Source organism: Bos mutus, chromosome 2, assembly GCF_027580195.1.
Source record: "Bos mutus isolate GX-2022 chromosome 2, NWIPB_WYAK_1.1, whole genome shotgun sequence".
Classification (NCBI taxonomy): domain Eukaryota; kingdom Metazoa; phylum Chordata; class Mammalia; order Artiodactyla; family Bovidae; genus Bos; species Bos mutus.
Window position 1 is genome coordinate 47,481,454 of NC_091618.1, and position 16,986 is coordinate 47,498,439.

Genomic DNA, 16,986 nt, shown 5'->3' on the forward strand with positions numbered 1-16,986 from the left:
TTGTGGGGAGGGGGTCAGGTTGGTGTGTCAGGATTTCTTCTCAACTCTTGCAAACATCTCTTTGCTTGCTCACACGCCCATCCCTCCTCTCTTTCAGTCATTCTTTGTGTTTTCAGCACTTGCTACTGACTAGGATGTCGTCTGTTTTTAAGGAAACACCATTGGTACAATGTGGGTCTTTCAGCCTTTAAGTTGTGGTTTTCGCAGCTTCCACAGCTACTGACTTATTTGACTGTGGGATCATGTATGGTTGAGGGCAATAGTTGGTTGTTAATGTGTAAGCAAAACCCTATGATTGTTAGCATTATTCCTCCTTTATTGTTGTCTTGTCACCAAGTGGTTTGGGAGAGCCAAGGGGCAGAGTCTTCAGTTCTTTGTCTGCAAGTCAGCCTCAGAGCAGTCCCCTTCGGATCTCCCTCTGCCACCCACCCACGTGCTGGAATTAAGGGGAAGGGCTGGGTAGGGAGGACCACACTTCACTCTCAAGGAAGCAAGGGAAATGTCTCAGATGCCTTCAAAGCATCCACGTGTTTCCTAAGAAATTAAATCTAAAATTGCTCTGTGGATTTGGGTAAACCATAACCCAGCAGAAACTGTAGTGTTTCCCCAATTCGGAAGTCCCCTCTGAAAACTTTGTATACCTTGGCTGGCATATTTAACTCCTCTGTTATTAATTTTGTTTGCAAGGATGTTTTCCTCGCTAGACTGTGAGCTCTTTGAGACTATTTCATTCACCTTGGTAATACCAGTGCCTGGCGTGAGAAAATCTTTGTCAAATGAATTAATGTCCAAATAACTGAATTCAGAGCACTGAGAATGTCAGAACTAGTCAGCTCTTAAGCATAGAAGGTTTAATCATTCATCAACAGACTTGAGGTTTTGTTGCATGAAGTTAAGTTACACCGAGGAGGTACGCTTAAGGGAAGGAACCATGTGGAACTTCCAGGGAACAGAAAGTCTGGCTCAGTGTATGTATGAGACTGCAGAAACAGGGTGGAGGCACTGAAATTCTTCATGAAGGCGCACAGGAAAGTGACTCCAAATGCAGACACCTGACTCTTAACTCCCCATGGAAAGGTCAGCAGAGGGCAACGTGTTAGTGTGAGTGCCTCCCACATCTTCCTGTTGGCATTACTTAGATTCAGACTGTCTTTTAAATGTCCTGTAGATCCACTTGAACAGTCTTTAAGTAAAAATGATGCCAGTTTCTGTTCTGTGGGTACCAGATTGGAGCTTTTCTCTCCCTGTTTCATTCAGTTAATTGAGCTGTGCTGTAAGGTTCAGTAATTTATTCTATGGAGTCTTTCTGTGCAAACAATTGCAGGCTGAGGCAAAGAGACGTAGCCAAATCTCTCCAACACTTGAAATGCAGAATTCGTGTTTTGGAAAACACCAGTGAGTCACTGTCCTCAAATGTCATCAATAAAAGACAGTCTCCATCATCAGCTTTTCATTAACTGAGCTCAGAGTTGCCTCTTCTTATTGCTTTCTACATGTTTACAGTATCTCATTCTTTCCTTGATTCTGGATTTTCACACCATATGGCCACATCTTTAAGTCATTTTTCAGCTGCTCTATTAAATAGTAAAATGAGATTCAGAACAGATTTCTTTGATTTTAAAATAGCATTTTGGGTGTGTGACTTTTTTGTAAATAAAAAAAATTAAAGCACTCCAAAGCATGAAATTTCAGGTATTCCTATCCAGACAGTGGAAGACATAGCTTTTTACTTCTTAGAGTAAATATATGTTTATCTCGTGGAATTTCAACTGCAATATAAATTGATTCATTCATCCTGCATATTGAAATTCATTTCTACTTGATTTAGCCTCCACTATTGCTAATGAGCATAGATTGAAAAGGAAATTGAAAGTGTATCTTTTATCACTATTCAATATCATATTTCTCATTAGAAATGATCGCTATAGCTTATGAGCAAATATACTACCTATCAATAATGCTCTATTGCAATAATTGTGGTTGTGATTCTAATAAAATAAAATGTAGGATTTGTTTATGTTTTACTTTTTTCTGGGATATTTAGTTTAAGCTTCTTGAGAAGCTGAAAAGGAAAGAGTATTACTGGCCACATTTAGATCTCACCAGTGTAGAGTTGATTCATGAGGCTAAAAGCATTGAGTTCTACCATTTAATACAGCTTACTTTGTAAAGAATTAGACATTTAAAAGGCTATTAAATATTTACTGCTTTTTTTCTGAGCCAGAAGGGACATTTGAGGGTAAGCAGATTGGTTTTCTTTTGTTTTTTTTTTTTTTTAAAGAATAGCACTTTAAAAAAAATCACTGCATGAACAAATTTTGTAATATGAGTAAATTTGCCATTGATCCAGACTTTAGCAGCAGAGACTGTGTCAGTCACAATTAATCAGCTTATGAGTATGTGATCTGAAATCTTCAATTACCCATTAAAATCTAGACATCAACTTGAAGAAATGACTGACCTAGAGTTGATTGTTTAAAGTTAAAACCAAGTGCACTCAACATCCAGAAGGTCAATAGTCTCTTAATTGCAATCCAGTGAAGTCAGCTTTAAGAAGTATAGAGTTTGTGAGTTTTATAAATAAAGTTCACATGTTTTGACTCTGATGGTGATACTATTTACCAGAGAAAGATACTTCAGTTGAGAATAAGTCCAATGAATGAGTATATTTTGTTTATTAATATTTTCTTAGTTCATTATTTAATGTGATACACAGGAAAGTAGCAATTTGGAGCAACCATTCTAAATAATTCTGGTAAAGTTATGCTTTTTCTGAATTACTTGGTATATTCATTGTTTTTATTGTCACCATGATGAGCTTACACAAAACCTTAAATGACAGTAACAAAAAAATAAAAAATTTATTTTAAATCTGGTGTAAAATATTAAAATTGCAGTCATTTCCATGTGTTCTATTGTGTCATTTTTATAACATAAATCTCAAAGACATAGGAAATATCATCAAACATGCTGTGTACTATTTCCAGAGTATAAAGATTATCTTTAATAAACTAAAATTCAGGGGGCTTTGTGTTTTCCACAGAGCAAAAAATCCTCACCTCTAAGCATTTACTAAGCACCTAAAAGTTGTTGGTGGTAGAAAATAATACAGACCCAGTGCTTTTTCCTAAAAGTTTGAAATTAAGAGAGATGGCATTTAAATAAGTAAAAGAAGGGTGAGTGACAATGTGATAAATAGATCAGAGCGACCAGCATTCCCCAAATTCTGCATTTTCAGCCTGAAAGTGAGCACAGAGATCCCCTCCTTGAAGGAGACCCCAAAGAGGGATTGGAAGAAGTGCCTGTCTATTGTTGCTTTCAGGTCATTACCCGGCAGGAGGCAGCTTATTCTTCTCAGAAGAGTATTTATCAATAACTATTTATAGAACGTCTTGTGTGTGTCAGGCAGTGTTCTGGAAGATAGAGCTGTGAATGAGACAAGGCCCTTGCCCTCAGGGAACGTGCTTTTTAGTTGTTGTTGTTCGGTCACTTAGTCATGTCTGACTCTTTGCAACCCCGTGAACTGCAGCACGCCAGGCTTCTCTGTCCTTCTCTATCTCTTGGAGCTTGCTCAAACTCATGTCCAGTGAGTCAGTGAGGCCATCTAACCATCTCATCCTCTGTCGCTCCCTTCTCCTCTTGCCCTTAATCTTTCCCAACATTAGGGTCTTTTCCAGTGAGTTAGCTCTTCTCATCAGGAGCTTTAGCTTCAGCATCAGTCCTTCCAATGAATATTCAGGGTTGACTTCCTTCAGAATTGAGTGGTTTGATCTCCTTGCTGTCCAAGGGACTCTCAAGAGTCTTCTCCAACACCACAGTTCAAAAGCATCAGTTCTTTAGTGCTCAGCCTTCTTGATGTCCAACTCTTACATCCATACATGACTACTGGAAAAAACATAGCTTTGACTATATGAACCTTTGTCAGCAAAGTGATGTCTTTGTTTTTAAATACACTGTCTAAGTTTGCCATATCTATTCTTCTAAGGAGCAAGCGTCTTTTAATTTCATGACTGCAGTCACCATCTGCATTGATTTTGGAGCTCAAGAAAATGAAATCTGCCACTGTTTCCACTGCTTTCTAGTAATAGTCTACAAATAAATAAGTGAATAGAAAAAATGGTCAGGGGACTAACCGGTGGTCCAGTGGCTAAGACTCCACATTCCCAATGCAGGGGTTTGGGTGTGATCCTTGAGCAGAGAACTAGATGCCACATGCCACAACTAAGACCCTACACAACTGTCAGATGAAGTTTGACATAAAAATAAAAGCAGAATGAGGAGGATGTGGTTGTCTAGGGCAGTTTGCATCTTTGTAAGGTGGTCAGAGAATGCCTCACTGATAAGATGCCTTTTGAGCTGAGACAGGGCAGAAAGAAAGAGTACTTGTATGAAAGAAAGGCAGGGCAATAAGACAGCTGGAATAAAACAAACAAAACCCTCCTCTCTAGCTGCCTTGTGTTCAGTATGTGTTTGACATGGCATCACAACTGGGGAAGGGACAACTTACAAGAGTATTTAGGTCAAACGGTCCTTGATTCTCCAGTAAATACCAAAAGATCTACTATTTATTGAATGCCTTGTGTGGCAGGTATTGGGTTGGGTATTTTGCAGCAGTCTCCAAGTTGAACAAATTTTCAGTTCAGTTCAGTTGCTCATTTGTGTCCAACTCTTTTTGACCCTATGGACTACAGCATACCAGGCCTCCCTGTCCATCACCAACTCCGAGAGTTTACTCAAGCTCATGTCCATTGAATTGGTGATGCCATCCAACCATCTCATTCTCTGTCATCCCCTTCTCCTCCCGCCTTCAACTTTCCCAGCATCAGGGTCTTTTCAAATGAGTTAGCTCTTTGCATCAGCAGGCCAAAGTATTGGAGTTTCAGCTTCAGCATCAGTCCTTCCAGTGAATATTTAGGAGTGATTTTCTTTAGGATGGACTGGTTGGCTCTCCTTGCTGTACACGGGACTTTCAAGAGTCTTCTCCAACACCACAGTTCAAAAGCATCAATTCTTCGGCCCTCAGCTTTCTTCACAGTCCAACTCTCACATCCATACATGACTACTGGAAAAACTATAGCTTTGACGAGATGGAACTTTTTTGGCAAAGCAATGTCTCTGCTTTTTAATATGCTGTCTAGGTTGGTCATAAGTTTTCTTCCAAGGAGTAAGCATCTTTTAATTTGATGGCTGCAGTCACCATCTGCAGTGATTTTGGAGCCCCCCAAAATAAAGTCTGTCACTTTTTCCACTGTTTCCCCATCTATTCCCCATGAAGTGATGGGACCAGATGCCATGATCTTAGTTTTCTGAATGTTGACTTTTAAGCCAATTTTTTCATTCTCCTCTTTCACTTTCATCAAGAGGCTCTTTAGTTCTTCGCTTTCTGCCGTAAGGGTGGTGTCATCTGCATATCTGAGGTTATTGATGTTTCTCCTGGCAATCTTCATTCCAGCTTGTGCTTCATCCAGTCCAACATTTTGCATGATATACTCTGCATATAAGTTAAACAAGCAGAGTAACAATATACATCCTTGATGCACTCCTTTTCCTATTTGGAACCAGTCTGTTGTTGTTCAACCAGTTCTAACTGTTACTTCCTGACCTGCATACAGATTTCTCAGGAGGCAGGTCATGTGGCCTGCTATTCCCATCTCTTTCAGAGTTTTCCACAGTTTGGTGTGATCCACATAGTCAAAGGCTTTGGCATAGTCAATAAAGCAGAAATAGATGTTTTTCTGAAACTCTCTTGCTTTTTTGATGATCCAGCGGATGTTGGCAATTTGATCTCTGGTTCCTCTGCCTTTTCTAAAACCAGTTTGAACATCTGGAAGTTCACAGTTCATGTACTGTTGAAGCCTGGCTTGGAGAATTTTGAGCATTACTTTACTAACATGTGAGATGAATGCAATTGTGTAGTAGTTTGAGCATTCTTTGGCATCGCCTTTCTTTGAGATTGGAATGAAAACTGACCTTTTCCAGTCCTGTGACCACTGCTGAGTTTTCCAAATTTGCTGGCATATTGAGTGCAGCACTTTCACAGCATCATCTTTCAGGATTTGAAAAACTCAACTGGAATTCCATCACCTCTACTAGCTTTGTTTGTAGTGATGCTTCCTAAGGCCCACTTGACTTTGCATTCCAGCATGCCTGGCTCTAGATGAGTGATCACACCATCGTGATTATCTGGGTCATGAAGATCTTTTGTATAGTTCTTCTGTGTATTCTTGCTACCTCTTCTTAATATCTTCTGCTTCTGTTATGTCTGTACCATTTCTGTTTTTTATTGTGCCCATCTTTGCATGAAAAGTCTCCTTGGTATCTCTAATTTTCTTGAAGAGATCTCTAGTCTTTCCCATTCTATTGTTTTCTTCTATTTCTTTGCACGGATCACTGAGGAAGGCATTCTTATCTCTCCTTGCTATTCTTTGGAACTCTGCATTCAAATGGGTATAGCTTTCCTTTTCTCCTTTGCTTTTCACTTCTCTTCTTTTTATAGCTATATGTAAGACCTCCTCAGACAGCCATTTTGCCATTTTGCACTCCTTTTTCTTGAGGATGGTTTTGATCACTGCCTCCTATACAATGTCATGAACCTCTGTCCATAGTTCTTCAGGCATTCTGTCCATCAGATCTAATCCCTTCAATCTATTTCTCACTTCTACTGTATCCCATCACTTCATGGGAAATGGATGGGGAACAGTGGAATCAGTGTCAGACTTTATTTTTCTGGGCTCCAAAATCACTGCAGATGGTGACTGCAGCCATGAAATTAAAAGACGCTTACTCCTTGGAAGGAAAGTTATGACCAACCTAGATAGCATATTGAAAAGCAGAGACATTACTTTGCCAACAAAGGTCTGTCTAGTCAAGGCTATGGTTTTTCCGGTGGTCATGTATGGATGTGAGAGTTTGACTGTGGAGAAAGCTGAGAGCCAAAGAATTGATGCTTTTGAACTGTGGTGCTGGAGAAGACTCTTGAGAGTCCCTTGGACTGCAAGGAGATCCAACCAGTCCATTCTGAAGGAGATCAGCCCTGGGTGTTCTTTGGACGGAATGATGCTAAAGCTGAAACTCCAGTACTTTGGCCACCTCATGCGAAGAGTTGACTCATTGGAAAAGACTCTGATGCTGGGAGGGATTGGGGGCAAGAGGAGAAGGGGACGACAGAGGATGAGATGGCTGGATGGCATCACTGACTCGATGGATGTGAGTCTGAGTTAACTCCAGGAGTTGGTGATGGACAGGGAGGCCTGGTGTGCTGCAATTCATGGGATCTCAAAGAGTTGGACATGACTGAGTGACTGAACTGAACTGCACTGAACTGTATAATCATAAGGGATTTGATTTAGGTCGTCCCTGAGTGATCTAGTGGTTTTCCCTACTTTCTTCAATTTAAGTCTGAGTTTGGCAATAAGGAATTCGTGATCTGAGCCACAGTCAGCTCCCAGGCCTGTTTTTGCTGACTGTATAGAACTTCTCCATCTTCGGCTGCAAAGAATATAATCAATCTCATTTCAATTTTGACCATCTGGTGATGTCCATGTGTAGAGTCCTCTCTTGTATTGTTGGAATAGAGTGTTTGCTATGACAAGTGCATTCTCTTGGCAAAACTCTGTTAGCCTTTGCTCTGCTTCATTCTGTTTTCCAAGGCCAAATTTGCCTGTTATTCCAGGTAGCTCTTGACTTCCTACTTTTTCATTCCAGTCCCCTCTAATGAAAAGGACATCTTTTTTGGGTGTTAGTTCTAGAATATCTTGTAGGTCTTCATAGAACCGTTCAACTTCAGCTTCTTCAGCATTACTGGTCAGGGCATAGACTTGGATGACTGTGATATTGAATGGTTTGCCTTGGAAACAAACAGTGATCATTTTGTCGTTTTTGAGATTGCATCCAAGTACTGCATTTTGGACTCTCTTGTTGACCATGATGGCTACTCCATTTCTTCTAAGGGATTCTTGCCCACAGTAGTAGATATAATGGTCATCTGAACTAAATTCACCCATTCCAATCCATTTTAGTATGCTGATTCCTAAAATGCCAATGTTCACTCTTGACATCTCCTGTTTGACTGCTTCCAATTTGCCTTGATTCATGGACCTAACATTCCAGGTTCCTATGCAATATTGCTCTTTACAGCATCGGACTTTACTTCTATCACCAGTCACATCCACAACTGGGTGTTGTTTTTGTTTTGGCTCTGTCTCTTCATTCTTTCTGGAGTTATTTCTCCACTGATCTCCAGTAGCACCTGCCAACCTGGGGAGTTCATCTTTTAATGTCCTGTCTTTTTGCCTTCTCATACTGTTCATGGGGTTCTCAAGGCAAGACAACTGAAGTGGTTTGCCATTCTCTTCTCCAGTGGACCATGTTTTGTCAGAACTCTCCACCATGACCCAACTGTCTTGGGTGTCTCTACACAGCATGGTTCACAGTTTCATTGAGTTAAAAAAGGCTGTGATCCAAGTGATCAGATTAGTTAGTTTTCTGTGATTGTGATTTCAGTCTGTCTACCCTCTGATGAAGAAGGATAAGAGGCTTATGGAAGCTTCCTGATGAGAAAGAGTGACTGAGAGGGGAAACTGGGTCCTGTTCTGATAGGCAGCACCATGTTCAGTAAATCTTTAATCCAATTTCCTATTGAAGGGCAGGGCTGTGTTCCTTCCCTATTATTTGACCTGAGGCCAAACTATGGTGGAGGTTATGAAGATAATGTCCTCCTTCAATATGTCCCATGCACACACTGCTACACTCAGTGCCCCCAACTCTGCAGCAGGCCATCGCTGACCCATGCCTCCGCCCTGGGCACTCATGGGCAAGTCTAAGTCAGTCTCTTGTGGGGTCACTCTTCCTTTCTTCTGGGTCTTGGTGCACACAAAATTCTGTTTATGCCCCCCAAGAGTCTCTTTCCCCAGTCCTGTGTAAGTTCTGGTGGCCCTATGGTGGGTTAATGGCGACCTCCTCCAAGAGGGCTTATGCCACACACAGGTCTACTGCACCCAGAGCCCCTGCCCCTGCAGCAGTCCACTGCTGACATGTACCTCCACAGGAGACACTCAAACACAGTTCTGGCTCAGTCTCTGTGGGGTGTCTGGGTCCTGGTGCACACAAGGTATATTTGAGCCCTCTGAGCATCTCTGGCAGGTATGGAGTTTGATTCTAAATGTGATTTCACTTCTCCTACCATCTTGCTGGGGCTTCTCCTTTGCCCTTGTTTGTGGGACATCTCCTCAAAGTTGCTCCAGCACCACACAGCCGCTGCTCCAGCGCCTACCGTCTTGCTGGGGTTTCTCTGCCCTTGGACGTGGGGTATCTCCTCACAGTTGCTCAAGTGCCACGCAGCCGCCACTCCAGTGTTAATGATATGCTTTTCTCTAACAAGGAAACTGATGCTTAACCAAGGTTAAGTGACTTGCTTAGACCCACATAGCTTTGAATGGTGGAACCAGCATGTGCCCTTGTGTCAGTCTGACCCCAAAGTCCCTTCCTGTATGCTCTTGCCTACCAAGGAGAGTAAAATGCCTGGGGAAATGGCCATATGAATGTGTTATTAAAATAGCTTGAAAATGCGGCAAATGTTAGAGTTCTTAACTGAGTGAGAAAAGTTGAATTGTCTACTAGGAAAAGTCACAATAGCAAATGACTACCAACCTTGGTTTGGCCTCATTAGAGGCCCCAGGATTTTTAGCCACAGAGAAGTGGTAGCATGGCTATTATTTTGTACGTTTGACTTTTTGGACCACTGATTCAAATGATCTGTGATTTCTTTCTTCTCTCAAGTAGGAAATATCTGCTTTAGCCGCAAAGGTTTTTTATCTTTAAACTTGCATACCTTATTAGGTATGTTGGTTTATCTATACAGATATAGACAACTCACTGGGGCTTCCCTGGTAGCTCAGTGGTAAAGAATCCACCTGCTAATGCAAGAGACATGGGTTCGATCCCTGGTCTGGGAAGATCCCACATACCACAGAGCAACTAAGCAGGTGCACCAGGACTGTTGAGCCTGTATTCTAGAGTTGCAGAACTGCAGCTATTGAGCCCAGGCACTGCAACTGCTGAAACCCACCAGCCCCAGAGCCTGTGCTCCACAACAAGAGAAACCACCAGAATGAGAAGCCTGTGCAACGCAAGGAAAAGTAGCCCTTGCTCCTAGCAGCTAGAGTAAAGCGCGTGCTGCAGTGAAGACCCAGCACAACCATAAGTAAATAAACAAAGTTTCTTTTTTAAAAAAGATATAGACAATTCACTATTATGTGTAAAAACTACCCAGTTCCTTTATGCATACTTGAAAATATATTAAAGATTTGCTGGCTCCCACCTTTTCCAGTCTGTACTTAAATATATATTAGTAAGGTTAATAGCCATTACTATTCATCTGGAATTATACATTTTTTAGGGCATCTGTATTTTCAATGATGAAGTTTGGGTATTTCTATCCATCTAAGACATGTCAGCTGGGGTGCTGATTCATGTGAACATCGGTGTATGGAAAAGTGATCTTCGACTGGGATGATTAGAGATGCAGATCTTCCTCTTTATGTCTTTCCTAAGGTTTTGGTCCTACACTTTGAACTAACCTTGGAGAGAAAAAAGTGATAGCAAAGTGCAGTGCACATATAATGAGTATCTGTTAAAATAATAGCTCTGGAAAGATACCAAAGTTTAATGCAATACAGAAATATTCTTTACTTCTTTAGCAGATTTCACATTACAGCTGGTTTTAGGTCTTGGTCCAAGTGGTTATGAGTTCTTGATGTCAATGCCATATGTGTAGGAGGAAATATCACTTCAGTAGCCATTTAGACCCTCTCTTCATTCATGCGTGCTGTGCATTTAATACTGGATTCTGCTTTTTCTTCTTAATGCAAAGGTCTAGCTCAAAATTGGCTTAGAGTTTTAACTGTCTTTGTAGTCAAATCATGGTTAGTTTTGAAGAGTGAATAAGATTTTGTAGTAAAGATTCACAAAAGCAAAATGAGCGTATAAATGTACTTAAAACTTCAGCACTTTTATCCTTTATTTGTTCTCTAGTTATTTTTTGGTACTTTTATTATTTTTTAAGTTGGTGATCGTTCATGTAGGTTTTATATTTTTGTCAGTTGCTTCTCAAGTAAATACCCCCCTCCTTGATCTATTCCCAGGCAATTCACACTAACCCCTAGAGAGTCTCTGTGGAAAACCAGATAAGAATTATGCTTTGGGTTATATGTTCTTTATTCCTATCTCACCTAATTTATTATTATTTTTCAACCTCATGTATTCTTTACATTTCCAACAGTCTCATTGTGCTCCTAAGGGAAGTCTGGACAGAGAGATACTTGCAGGCAGTTTGAGATGTTAATTTCGTATGTATAAGGATATGTATTAGGATCAAGGACTATCTCTAGTTTAGGAGGAAGGTTTGAGTCATCTTGTAGGGATATAAAGAAAAAAGACTCATTTCATCACTTTCCTAGGGTTTCCTTGGGCCATTGTGTGATTCTAGCAGCATTTTGAAGTCATTGTGTTGGTGTGTATGCTCCTGAACCTACCCATTAAATACAAATCAAATAATTATAAATTTAATAACATATCTGAGAGTACAATGAGACTCTAGAGAGTGAAAAAATACATTTGTACTCCTTAATTTAACCATAATTAATGATTAAATTACTTGTGCTTGGTACTAGGATATTTGAAAATTTAAAAAGCAGTCCCCATGATTTCTGTCTAGGATCTAGCTTTGGATACGAAGAATGAACATATGGAGTAATTAGAGAGCAATTTGAAGCAGTGCATGGACATAAGAAGGAGATAAATCTCTATGCTGGGCATAAATGGTCTGTAGAAATAAGAAATCATCAGAGGGAAATACATTCAGTTTTTTAGGAGACACAAATTACTGAGAAGGGTGAGAATATTAAAGAATGATATACCATAAATAAGAGTACAGAAATGGGAAATAAGTGGTACCTAAATGGGCTGTTTGTATGCATGTATGTAGGAGAAGGCAATGGCACCCCACTCCAGTACTCTTGCCTGGAAAATCCCATGGATGGAGGAGCCTGGTGGGCTGCCATCTATGGGGTCGCACAGAGTCGGACACGACTGAAACGACTTAACAGCAGCAGCAGCATGCGGTCAACACTGCAGGTCTAGAATGTCCCAGGCCTTGGTTTTTGCCCTCAAGGAGCTCACAGCCAAGCAGGGAGTAGAATATGCAAGCCACCTAATATAGCATCAGTAGGTTAGAATAGATGGTAAGAGTAAAATATCCTATGCTGCTAGAGGAGTCTGGGCGGGCTTCTTGAAAGAGAGGTAAAATTTGAAGAACAGAGCAGGGACATTCAACAAGAGAAATACAAAGATTTCGTTGGATAGAAGTGATATCTCTGGTGAGAAATAATCTTCCATGTTCTTTAATTATCTAGTAACAATTATTTCTAAATTTAATGAAAGACCTACTGCTTTGTGAGACCCTGTTGCACATTGCTTCGGGAATTCATACTTGTGAAAACTAAGTACAATAGAAAAGTTTTAACTTTCTCCAAAATTCATCTTCCATCATTTTTGGGTTTTTGTGTTTTTTCTTTTTAACAAAATTCACAGTGAATTATTTTTATACATAAAATTATAAGGAGAAAAAATACAAAATTCATAATGGAAACACTCTGCATTATTCATCTACAATTTTATCTTATAAAGAGGGTAATATGCGTACTAAGTTGCTTCACTCGTGTCCAACTCTGCAGCACTATGGGCTGTAGCCCACCAGGTTCCTCTGTCCACAGGATCGTCCAGGCAAGAATACTGGAATGGGTTGCTGTTTCCTCCTCCAGGGGATCTTCTTGGCCCAGGGACTGAACCTGTGTCTCTTACCTCTCCTGCACTAGCAGGCAGGTACATAAAATTATAAGGAGAAAAAAGATAAAATTCATAATGGAAAGCACTCTGCATTATTCATCTACAATTTTATCTTCTAAAGCGGGTAATATAGTTAATTCTTTTAGTACCATTATGGAAATGAACTCACATAAGCGATGCGATTTTTAAAAATCTGATAACATATACAAATATGGTATAGCATGGTAAAGGACAGGGAAGCTGGCATACTATAGTCCATGGGGTCACAAAGAGTTGGACATGACTTAGTGACTGAACAAAACAGTGTATGCAAATATGTATATATGCATACCTTCACATGTATATGTTTGAAAAGGACACCTTATATTTGCATGTAGCCTCTCTCATCACCTTGTATTATAGCATCAGAAATTTTTCTTTATACTATCCATCCTTTGGAAACCACAGTCATAAATAAACAAAAATAGATGGCCTTGACTGTATAATATTATATGGATTTAACATAAATTTCACATTATGTACAATGACACTATTAAATGTGTTAATACAACAAATAAAATGACCAATTCTCTTTAAATTTTAATGTTTAGCATATTTGTTTTGATTGTACATGTGGGAGCTGTGAGAACAGCTCTGCAAAAATACTTTGCAGGTTGCCATAGTGACTAAACTGTAGTGCTTTATGGTGTTGTCCTTCCCCTGGGTCTTAATTCAGTTTTGTGTTTTTTCAATCACAATCCAATAGGTAACATTTAGATTTCCCTATTCAAAAAAAATTTTTTTGTATACATGCACATAGGTTTATAACTTTTCATAAATACATGATTTGATCATGCTCATACTCTTAAAGTAAAAATCTCCTTTTTCTCTTTCTCTTTTTACGGGTCCCCACATTTCTCTTCTCTTCTTCCTTCCCCATCCCAGCAGACTATGTTAACAAATGGTAATTATCCTTTCATTTTCTTCCCCTCTGTTTTCATACAATTATATACAGGCCTATATATACATTTACAAATATAAAACAATATTTTGTGGAAATCCACCAAAATTAATTGATATACAGTAGTTCCTATTTATTCCTTTTAATGGCTACTTAATATTCCATGTTGTGATGAGCCACATTTATTTAGCTACTTCATTTCTACTTTTCTGCTATGAATAAACTTCGATAAACATCATTATACATTTGTCCTCACCGGTGGTGTTTTGATTTCTATGGGATGGGTTCTAAGAAGATGGGATTGTAGGGTCAAGGAGCATATTATATATTTTAAATTTTGCATAAAAGTTACATGTTACTTTCCCAAAAGGACAGTAATACATTACATTTGTACCTAGCAATATTTGGGAGTATCTTTTCCCCATGTCCCTACCAGCAATGTGTTATAATTCTCTTTAGTTTTTGCCACTCTGATAAGTGTAAAACAAAATTTTATTGTTGCTTTAATTTCCATCTTCCTGACTATAAGTGAATTTGTTGGTTGAAAATTTGGATGAGTTTAAAGAATATATTTATTGAAAATTTGTGTCTATTTAAGAATAGCCTATTCATATCCTCACCTATTAGATTCTACCTTTAAAAAAAATCATATTGTGAGATCTCTTTGTATATTACAGACAACTTGTTGTTCAGTCACCAAGTCCTGTCTGACTCTTTTGGGACGCCATGTACTGACTGTAGCCTGACAGGCCCTTCTGTCTGTGGGATATCCCAGGCAAGCATACTGGAGTGGGTTGCCATTTCCTTCTCCAGGGGATCTTCCTGACCCAGAGGTTGAACCTACGTCTTCTGCATTGGCAGGCAGACTTTACCACTGAGCCACTGGGGAAGCCCCATATTACAAATGTGTGTGTGTGTGTGTGTGTGTGTGTGTGTGCTCATTCACTCAGTCATGTCCAATTCTATGTGACCCCATGGACTATAGCCCTCCAGTCTCCTCTGTCCATGGAATTTTCCAGGCAAGAATACTGGAGCAGGTTGCCACTTCCTGCTCCAGGGCATCTTTCTGACCCAGGGGTGGAACCTGCATCTCTTGCATCTCCTGCACTGGCAGGCAGATCCTTTACCACTGCACCACCTGGGAAGCCCAGATACCAGTTCAGTTCAGTTCAGTCGCTCAGTCGTGTCCGACTCTTTGCGACCCCATGAATCGCAGCACGCCAGGCCTCCCTGTCCATCACCAACTCCCGGAGTTCACTCAGACTCATGTCCATCGAGTCAGTGATGCCATCCAGCCATCTCATCCTCTGTCGTCCCCTTCTCCTCTTGTCCCCAATCCCTCCCAGCATCAGAGTCTTTCCCAATGAGTCAACTCTTCGCATGAGGTGGCCAAAGTACTGGAGTTTCAGCTTTAGCATCATTCCTTCCAAAGAACACCCAGGGCTGATCTCTAGAATGAACTGGTTGGATCTCCTTGCAGTCCAAGGGACTCTCAAGAGTCTTCTCCAACACCACAGTTCAGAATCATTAGTTCTTCGGCGCTCAGCCTTCTTCACAGTCCAACTCTCGCATATACCCCTTTATATATCATCTCTGATGGAAATATGTTTTTTATATCTATTGTTTCTTTCTTGCCTTTCACATGTTTTATGCTATATACAAGTTTAAAATTCTTTTTACATACCCCTTTCCAAAAATAAGACTATCTAATTCTTTTCCTACCTCCCTAAAACAAAACCCTGTTGAAATTCCAAGAGGAATGGCATTACATTTGAAAATTGACATTTTTATCAAGTAAAGTCTTCTCAATCAAGAACCTGGTATGTCCTTCTACCAGCCAGATCTTATTTGACATCTTTCAATGGGTTACAGTCCTCTTCAAAGAGGTTCTCTGTCTTTCTTGGAAAATTTATGCTAAGTATTTTATTGTTGCTAATATAAATATAATATTTATCATTTCTAGGGACCTAAATGGAGAAAAGATGTTGATATTTATCTTATATCCAGCTTTCTTGCTAATTTTGTTAATTCTAAAGATTTTTTTAAACTTATATTTCTCATAGGCCTCCTGGTCATGCATTCATATTACCAACAGAAAATACATAGTTTTGTGTCTTCTTTTCTTATTTTTATGCCAGATGTTTTATTTTCTTCAAAAATACCCAAGACAGAATTAAATAATAATGAAGATACTGAACATTTCTGCTAAGTTCTTAATTAAGATACTTGGCAATGCTTTCCCATTTAGGATAATACATACTCTTGATTTTTAGTTAATTACCCGCCTGTAGGTTGTTTTCTTCTATTGCTATTATTCTTAGGGTGTTTGTAATTGGAGATGACTGCTGAATCATATCAAATAACATTTTGTCATTTATTAATATTTTCAATGATTTTTTTCTTAAATGTGTAGATATAAGGAATTATGTGACAGATTTTTTACCATTAAACACTTTCCATTCCATAAATAAACCTTAGTTATATTAACTATCGGAGAAGGCGATGGCACCCCACTCCAGTACTTTTGCCTGGAAAATCCCATGGATGGAGGAGCCTGGTAGGCTGCAGTCCATGGGGTCGCTAAGAGTCGGACACGACTGAGCGACTTCACTTTCACTTTTCACTTTCATGCGTTGGAGAAGGAAATGGCAACCCACTCCAGTGTTCTTGCCTGGAGAATTCCAGGGACGGGGGAGCCTGGTGGCTGCCGTCTATGGGGTCACACAGAGTCAGACACGACTGAAGTGACTTAGCATAGCATAGCATATATTAACTATGCCTTTGACACATTGGTTATATTTTTGCTAATATTATATTTAGAATCTTACCTATATTTATAGTGAAATGGGCCTATTTTTTTCTTTTTTGTGTTGCCATCTTTAATAGGTTTTGATACTAAGGTTATGCTTTAAAAAAGTACAAGAGCTTTCCATCTTTGGCTAGAGTCCAAAATAATTTAAGTGTTTTTGCAATTCTAATTGTTGAAAGATGGGGTAAAACTGTATTGCCCTGTTGACTTTTCAAAATAATAGCTCTTACTGTGGTAATTATCATGTTTTTACTTTTTAGGTTGATTTTAGGTGATTTATATTCAGTTAGGAAATCATCCATTTCCTCTAGGTTTTCAGATTGTTTGCTATGATGTTACATGTGGAGAAGCTCTATACAGTCAACAAAAACAAGACCAGGAGCTGACTGTGGCT

The 16,986-nt window shown here is 39.6% G+C and overlaps 1 protein-coding gene across 1 annotated transcript in view; it reads left to right on the plus strand.

Moving 5' to 3' along the window:
- FTCDNL1 (formiminotransferase cyclodeaminase N-terminal like) overlaps positions 1 to 16,986 on the plus strand; it is a 118,026-nt gene that overhangs the window by 50,382 nt on the left and 50,658 nt on the right. The gene's annotated exons all lie outside the window — the stretch shown is intronic.